General features: G+C 35.8%; 1 pseudogene; it reads left to right on the top strand.

Annotated features, from left to right (window-relative positions):
• Nucleotides 1-8,774, top strand: part of LOC103079727 (uncharacterized protein C3orf17 pseudogene) — a 46,865-nt pseudogene that overhangs the window by 24,898 nt on the left and 13,193 nt on the right.

Genomic DNA, 8,774 nt, shown 5'->3' on the forward strand with positions numbered 1-8,774 from the left:
CAGCAGTGTTGCAGAATACAAGATGAATATACAAAAATCTACTATTTCCATACAGTAGGAATGAACAAACCAGAAATGAAATTAAGAAAACTATTATGATATAATAAAAAGAGTAAAATAGGAATAAATGTAACCAGAGTGCAAGCCTCATACTCTGAAAACTAGAAAACATTATTGAAAGAAATTTAAAAAGACCTAAGTAAATGGAAAGATATCCCATGTTCATGGATCAAAAGACTTAATATTTTAAGGGGATAATATTCCTTGAATTTACCTATAGTTTCAACATATTCCCTAATGAAATTCCAGCTAGATTCTTTGAAGAAATTAATAAGTGGATCCTAAAGTTCATTTAGAAGTACAGGGGACCCAGAAGAGCCAATGAAATCTTGAAAAAGAAGAACAAAATTGCAGGACCCACACTTCCTGATTTCAAGATTTACTACAAATCAAGGCATTGTGGCACTAGAATAAGGATAGACATATAGATCAATGGAATAGAACTGAGAATCCAGAAATAAGCCATCACATTTACAGTCAATTGATTTTTGGCAAGGATGCCAAGGCAATTCAATGGGAGAAAGAATCATCAGTTAAACAAATAGTACCAAGACAAATGGCTATTTAAAAGAAAAAGAATGAAATCGTACCCCTACCTCATACTAGAAAAAAAATTGAACTCAAAATGGGTCAAATACTTCAATGAAAGAATTAAAACTATAAAACTCTTAGAAAAAAACAAAGGCAAACATTTTTGTGCCCTTTTAGTAGGCAATGGTCTTTCAGATATGAAACCAAAAGCATCACCAGCAAAAGGAAAAATAGATAATTTGTGTTTTGAGAATCGTTCTAAAAGCAAAGATTGGAAATACTGTTATTTTCAAGCTTGAGTTTTGACCAAATGACACAATTTGTACACCCTTTGAGAATATTATCATGGCTGTCAGGGGGACGGATGTAACTGACAACACAGCTTGGTGAGAAAATTTCTATTTGGAAAGTGTAGGTTAAAACACTCATTTTGTTCGTTTTTTTCTATCTGATTTTAAAATAAATTGTGTTTGATTCCTTGCAGAAGAAATGCTTCATTTGCACTAATTCACTGAAGTAACAACCTCAAAACATTAATATCACTCATTAGGCATAGCTGGATCCAAAGCCTGGGATTATGCTGCCAGGGCTCCTTCCCTTGCCTCCATCCCTTGACTGTTTTTCTCTGCTTCCTGACCTCGTTTTCAGTCTGGCCCTCTCTGCATAATGGGAAAGAGGCCAGTGTCTGCCAAAAGCACACATCCTTAAGGTCTGTGATCCAAAAGGAAGAGAGATAACCTTTTCTAGGGTCCACTAATCAGGTCCCACAGAAGGTCTCTTGTCTTCTCTGGAACACCTGCCCTCGAATTAGAACAGTTCCTGTGGAAAAAGGGATGCCGTCCCATGATCAACCATGCCTGTCCTCACTGCACTGTAATTGATAGCACTCATCAGAGTCTCATTGGACGAGAGATGGACCTCTCCTCGAAAAGAAAGAGGGATTCGGAGCAAGCAGAAACAATAGGTTTTTACTACAGAAAGCATGAGTGAAAAACATGAAATGCTTGAAAAAGTTTGACATGATAGTAATTACTTTTATTCTGATTTACTAATTACAGTAGAACAAACATCTTCTTCTCATTACTGAAGAATAATGAAGTACCTTAGCTTTTATATCCCTTCACAGTTCGTTGAAGTTAAAGAAATCATGCTATTCTGTATCTCACTTACTTTAAAGGTTCACTTAAGGTTGTGAGGATTCCATACCAGCACTGGTCATCATTACAGAATATTGCTGAGGTTCATTGCGTGTACTTTTCTCTGGGAAATTTTATACCAACAGTTTGATTTAAACTGTATACTTGCTTTTGGTCTAGGGGTCTAGACTTCAGTGACTGAGGCTAGTCATGCAGGTGCTGTTTGCCTGCATGACTGACCTCCAATATAAACCCTTGACATTCAGGCTCACGTGAGCTTTCCAAGTTGGCAACACTTCACGCATGTCGTTGCTGGAGGAATTAAGTGCAACTTGCGCCACGCCATTGAGAGAGTCCACGTGTGCCTGATTTCCTCGGGACTTTGTCCCATGTGCCTTTTCCCTTTGCTGGTTTTGTTCTGTATCCTTTCACTGCAATAAACTGTAACCTTGAGTATAACAACCTCTGGGTCCTGTGGTTCCTTCTAGCAAGTTATTGAATTTCAGGACAGTCTTTTGAAGATCCCCAACATAATAATACCCTATTTGCTTTTTTAAATAACAGTTTTTTTTGAGATATAAATTCACATACCATAAAAATTACCCTTTTGGAGTGTATGATTCAATGGGTTTTTGTATATGCACAGAACTGTGCAGCCATCACCACTATCTAAATCCAGAATATTTTAATCATCCCTAAAAGACCGCTTTACCTATTAACAAACACTCCCCATCCTCCCCTCCTCCCAGTTCCTGGAAACTACATCTCTACCTTTGTCCTATTCTGGAAATATTATATAAATGGAATCATACAATGTGTGGCCCTTTGTAACTGGATTATTTCATTTAGCATATTATTAAGGTTTATCCATCATAGCATGTATCAATACTTCATTCCTTTTTATTGTAAACAATATTACACATTTTTTTTATCCATTCATTCAGTTGATGAACTTTGGGTTGTTTCTACTTTTTGGCTGTTATGAATAGTGCTGCTATGAACAATCCTGTAAAAGTTTTTTCATGGATATGTTTTCAGTTCTCTTCATTACATACCTAGGAGTGGAATTGATGGGTCATATGGTAACTTTATGTTTAACAGTTTTGGGAATTCCCTTGCTGTCCAGTGGTTAGCACTTTCACTGCTGTGGGCCCAGGTTTGATCTGGGAGCTAAGATCCCACAAGCCATGTGGTGTGACCAAAAGAAAAAAAACTCAAAAGTTGTTAAGATGGCTGCTCCATTTTACAATACTACCAGCAATGTACGAGTGTTACAATTTACCACATATTTGTCAACACTTGTTATTATCTGACTTTTTAAGTCTTGGTCATCTTAGAGGCTGTGAAGTGGTACCTCATTGTGGTTTTGATTTGCATTTCCCTGATGATTAATGAGGTTGAGCATCTTTCCATATACTTATTGGCCATTCATATATCTTCTCAGGAGAAATGTCTGTTTGGATCTTTTGCCCATTTTCACTTGGGTTATTTGTCTTTTAATTGCTGAGTTGTAAATGTCCTTTATGTATTGTGGATAAAAGTTCCTTAAATATATATGATTTTTTTTTTCTTTGCGGTACGCGGGCCTCTCACTGTTGTGGCCTCTCCCGTTGTGGAGCACAGGCTCCAGACGCGCAGGCTCAGCGGCCATGGCTCACGGGCCCAGCTGCTCCGCGGCATGTGGGATCCTCCCAAAACGGGACATGAACCCGCATCCCCTGCATCGGCAGGCGGACTCTCAACCACTGCGCCACCAGGGAAGCCCTAAATATATATGATTTTGAAATGTTTTCTCCCATTCTGTGGGTTGTCTTCACTTTCTTGATGTTACCCTTTGAAGCACAAAAGGTTTTGATTTTGGTAAAGCCCAAATTATCTATTTTTGGTTGTTGTTGCTTGTACTTGTGGTGTCACATCTAAGGAATCACTCCCTAGTCCAGGTCCAAAGAGACGTATTCTTATGTTTTCTTCTGATAATTTTACAGTATTAGCTTTTACTTTTAAGTCTGTGATCCACTTTGAGTTAATTTTCGTATATAGTGTGAAGTAAGAATCCAATGTCATTTTTTGCCTGTACATATACCCAGTTGTCCCAGGACCATTTGTTTAACAGGTTATTCTTTCCCCAGCTAAATTGTTTTGGCATCAATAAAATCAATAAATCACCAACATAAGGGTTTATTTCTGGACTCCCAATTCATGTCTATCCTTATGCCAGTACCATGGTATCTTCACTATGTAGCTTTTTAGTAAGTTTTGAAATTAGTCAGGATAAGTCCTCCAACTTTGTTTTCCTTTTTCAAGATTGTTTTGACTATCTCAGTTTTTTCCATTTCCATATACATTTTTAGATCAGCTTGTCAATTTCTGCAAAGAAGCTAGCTGGGATTTTGATAGGGATTATGTTGATTTGGGGGGAATATTGCCATCTTATAAATATTAAGTCTTCTGATCCATGAACGTGGGGTATATTTCTATTTATTTAGGTTTTCTTTAATTTCTTTGAACAATGTTTTGGATTTTCAGTACACAAGTCTTGAACTTCGTTAAATATATTCCTAAGTATTTTATTATTTTGGTGCTATTATAAAGAGTTTATAATAAGTGGAGTTTTATTAATTTCATGTTTGGATTGTTCATTGCTAGTTTATAAAAATATTGATCTTATATCCTGCATCACTGCTGAACTGGTTTATTCTAATTGTTTTTTAAAAAATTGATTCCTTAGGCTTCTTTATGTACAGGATGACACTATCTGCAAATAGAGAGAGTTTTACCTCTTCCTCTTCAGTCTGGATGTCTTTTTTTTTTCTCCTTTTCTACTTGCCCTAAGTGGAACCTCCAATACAATGTTGCATGTAAGTGGAAAGAGGGGACATCTTTGTCTTATTCCTGATCTTAGAGGTAAAACATCCTGTCTTTCATCAAATATAATGTTAGCTCTGGGTTTTCAAAAATGTTCTTTGTCAGTTTGAGGAAGTTCTCTTTTATTCCTAGTTCGTTGAGTTTTGGGTGTTGAATTTTGTCAAATCATGTGTTTTTTGCTACTTATTAATATGATGTATTCCCTTAATTGGTTTTCAGATGTTAAACTAAATTTATATTCCTGGGATAAATCTCTCTTGCTCATGGTGTATAACATTTTCCATATATTACTAGATTCAGTATGCTAGTATTTTGGGGGGAGGATTTTTGTGTATATTCATAAGGAATATAGATTTGGAGTTTTCCTTTATTCTAATGTCTATGTCTGTTTATGGTATTTGAGTAATACAGGCCTCATAGAGTTTGGAAGTGTTTCCTCCTCTTCTAATTTCTGTAAGAGTTTGTAAAGAATTTTTAAAATATTTGTTAAAATTCATTAGTGAAGACATCTGGGCCTGAGGATTTTTTTAATGGAATGCTTTAAAGTTATTAATTAAAATTTTTTTCTTATTATAGGTCTATACAGATTTTCTACTTCTTTTGAGTTTGTCTCATTTGCTTCTTTCTAAGAATTTCTCAATTTCATCTAGGTTTTGTAGCTTGTTAAGATAAAATTGTTCAGAGTTTTCCTTTATAATCCTTGTTATTGATGCATGGTCAGTAGTGATATCTCCTCTCTCACTCCTAATTCTAGTAATTTGAATCTTCTCTCTCCTTTTTTTCTTGGCCAATCTAGTTAAAGGTTTGTCAAAATTGTTAGTGTTTTCAAAGAACTGACTTTTGGTTTTATTGATCTTTCTAATTTTTCTATTCTGTATTTCATTTGTTTCAATTCTAATCATTATTATTTCCTTTCTTCTGCTTTTCTTGGGGGGGGGGAGGATTGTTATTTTTCTATTTTCTTAAGGAGAAAGGTTAGGTTACTAATTTTAGGTCTTTTTTTTTTTTTTAAAATATAGGTGTTTCCAGCCATAAATTTTCCTCTTAGCACTGCTTTAGCTGCATTCCGAAAGTTTTGGTATGTTGAGTTTTCACTGTAATTTTTCTGAAAATGTTTTCTCTCTTCCCTTTTGAGTTCTTTTTGACCCCCTGGTTATTGAGGGCTGTGTTGTTTAATTTCTACCTACTTGTAATTTCCTTTTGTTGTTGATTTCTATTTTAATAACACTGGGGTCAGAGAACATACTTTATATGATTTCAATCCTTTTTAATTTATTGAGACTTTTTAATGGCCTACCAGTCTATCCTGGAAAATGTTTCATAAATAACTGAGCAGTATGTATGTATGTTCTGATATTGTTGGGTGGAGGATTCTATGGATATATGTTAAGTCTAGTTGGTTTATAGTGTTGTTCAAGCCTTCTATTTCCTTGATCTTCTGCCTCACTGTTTTATGCATTATTTAAAGTAGAGTATTGACATCTTTAACTATTACTATTATACTGTCCACCTCTTACTCAAACTCTGTCCATGTTGTCTCCTGTAATTTGGGTCTCTTTATTGGATGCATCGTCTTTATTGTATCTTCCTGATTAACTGACCCTCTTAGAAAATGTCCCTCTTTGTCTGTAGTAATAGTTTTTTTGATTCAAAGTTTGTTTTGTCTGATATTAGTATAACCACAGTAGTCCTCTGTTGTTTACTGTTTCTATGGTATACTTTTGTCCATCATTTTACCATTGACCTATTTGTACCTTTAAATTTTAAGTTTGTTTCTGTAGACAGCACATAGTTCAGTCATGTTCTTCTTTTTTAAAAAAAAAAATCCATCTGCCAATCTCTGCCTTTTAATTGGAGCATTTCATTTATTTATATTTAATATAACTTGTGATAAGGTAGGACCTATATCTGCCGTTTTGCTCTTTGTTTTCCACATATTTTATGTCCTTTTTGTTCCTCTCTTCCTCTATTACTGCTTCTTTTGTGGTAAATATGTATGTTTTAGTATACTACTGATATTTTAATTCCCTTCTTTCTTTTAATGTTTGTATTTATATCTATATCTGTGTATATCTGCAGTTAGTGTTTGCCCTGGGAATTAAATTATCATCTTAATTAACTTAAATCAATCTAGTTTGTATTAATACCAACTTAATTTCAGTGGTATATACAAACTTCACCCCAATTAAGCTGTTTTCTCCCCACTCCTTTGTGCTATTATTATTATACACATTGTATCCTTTTTATATTATGAGCCCATCGACACAGATTTATATTGATTGTTTTATGCAGATATCTTTTAAATCAGAGAGAAGAAAAGCATTTCAAACTGATTTTTACCTTTGTATTTACCTTTAGTTTTTATTTGTGTGAATTTGAGTTATTCTTTAGTGTCCTTTCATTTCAGCCTGAAGGATTGCCTTTATTATTTCTTATAGGATGGGTCTGCTAGCAGTGAATTCTCTCAGTTTTTGTTTATTTGAGAATATCTTATTTCTCCTTCATTTTTGAAAGAGAGTTTTGCTGAATTTAGAACTCTAGGTTTACAGCCTTTTCCTTTTAGCACTATGATTATATTATTTTACTTTCTTCTGACCTCCATGATTTCTTTTTTTTTTAAATAAATTTATGTATTTATTTATTTTTGGCTGCATTGGGTCTTCATTGCTGTGTTCAGGCTTTCTCTAGTTGCGGCGAGCAGGGGCTGCTCTTCGTTGTGGTGCGCAGGCTTCTCATTGCAGTGCGCAGGCTTCTCATTGCAGTGGCTTCTCTTGTTGTGGAGCACGGGCTGTAGGCACACAGGCTTCAGTAGTTGTGGCTTGCAGGCTTCAGAGCTTGGGCTCAGTAGTTGTGGTACATGGGCTTAGTTGCTCTGCAGCATGTGGGATCTTCCTGGACCAGGGCTCAAACCTATGTCCCCTGCATTGGCAGGCAGATTCTTAACCACAGTCACCAGGGAAGTCCCTTTCCATGACTTCTGATGAGAAAACAGCTGTTAATTTTGTTGAGGATCCCTTGTACGTTATGAGTTGCTTCTCTCTTGGTGCTCTCAAGATTCCTTCCATCTTTGGCTTTTTTTTTTTTTCATCTTTGGCTTTTGATAGTTTGATGATGCTGTGTCTAGGGTGAATCTACTTGAGTTTATGCTAGTTGGAGTTTATTGAACTTCTTGGATGTGTAAATTAGTGTTTTTCATCATACTGGGAAATTTTTAGCCATTATTTCTTCAAATAGTCTTTCTGACACCATTGTAAAGCAATTATACTCCAATAAAGATGTAAAAAAAAAATTCTTTCTGTACCTTTCTCTCTCCTCTCTGGCTGGGACTTCCATCATGTGTATGTTGATATAGTAGATGGTGTCCCACAGATCTCTGAGCCTCTTTTCATGTTTCTTTATTCTTTTTTCTTTATGTTCCTCAGACTAGGCTATATCAATTGACCTATTTTCAAATGTAATTCTTTCTTCTGCCAGCCCAATCCTGCTGTTATACCCCTCTAACACATTTTTCATTTCAGTTATTATACCTGTTAAATATAGGATTTATGTTTGGTTCTTTTTTTATAATTCCTATCTCTTTTTGATATTCTCTTTTTGTTGCTCTTATACTTTCTTTTAGCTTTTTTTAAAAAATTAATTTATTTATTTATGCCTGTGTTGGGTCTTCGTTTCTGTGCGAGGGCTTTCTCTAGCTGTGGCAAGAGGGCCACTCTGCATCATTCATGTGTTGTGGTGCGTGGGCCTCTCACTATCGCTGCCTCTCTTGTTCTCTGCGGAGCACAGGCTTCAGACATGCAGGCTCAGTAATTGTGGCTCACGGTCCCAGTTGCTCCGCGGCATGTGGGATCTTCCCAGACCAGGGCTCGAACCCGTGTCCCCTGCATTGGCAGGCAGATTCTCAACCACTGCGCCACCAGGGAAGCCCTCCTTTAGCTTTCGATACGTGGTTTCCTTTGGTTCTTTGAACATGTTCATGATAACTGATTTAAAGTCTTTGTCTAGTAAGTATAACATTTGTGTTTTCTCACAGACATTCTATTGACTACCTTTTAGCCTCTGTCCTTTCCTGTTTCTTTATGCTTAAACTTTTTGTTTGAAACTGGACATTTTAAATTACATAATGTGGCAATTCTGGAAATCATATTTCCCTCTACCCCAGGGAAAGAGATGAGGGCCTTTTGT

Source organism: Lipotes vexillifer, unplaced genomic scaffold, assembly GCF_000442215.2.
Source record: "Lipotes vexillifer unplaced genomic scaffold, Lipotes_vexillifer_v1.1 scaffold28, whole genome shotgun sequence".
Classification (NCBI taxonomy): domain Eukaryota; kingdom Metazoa; phylum Chordata; class Mammalia; order Artiodactyla; family Lipotidae; genus Lipotes; species Lipotes vexillifer.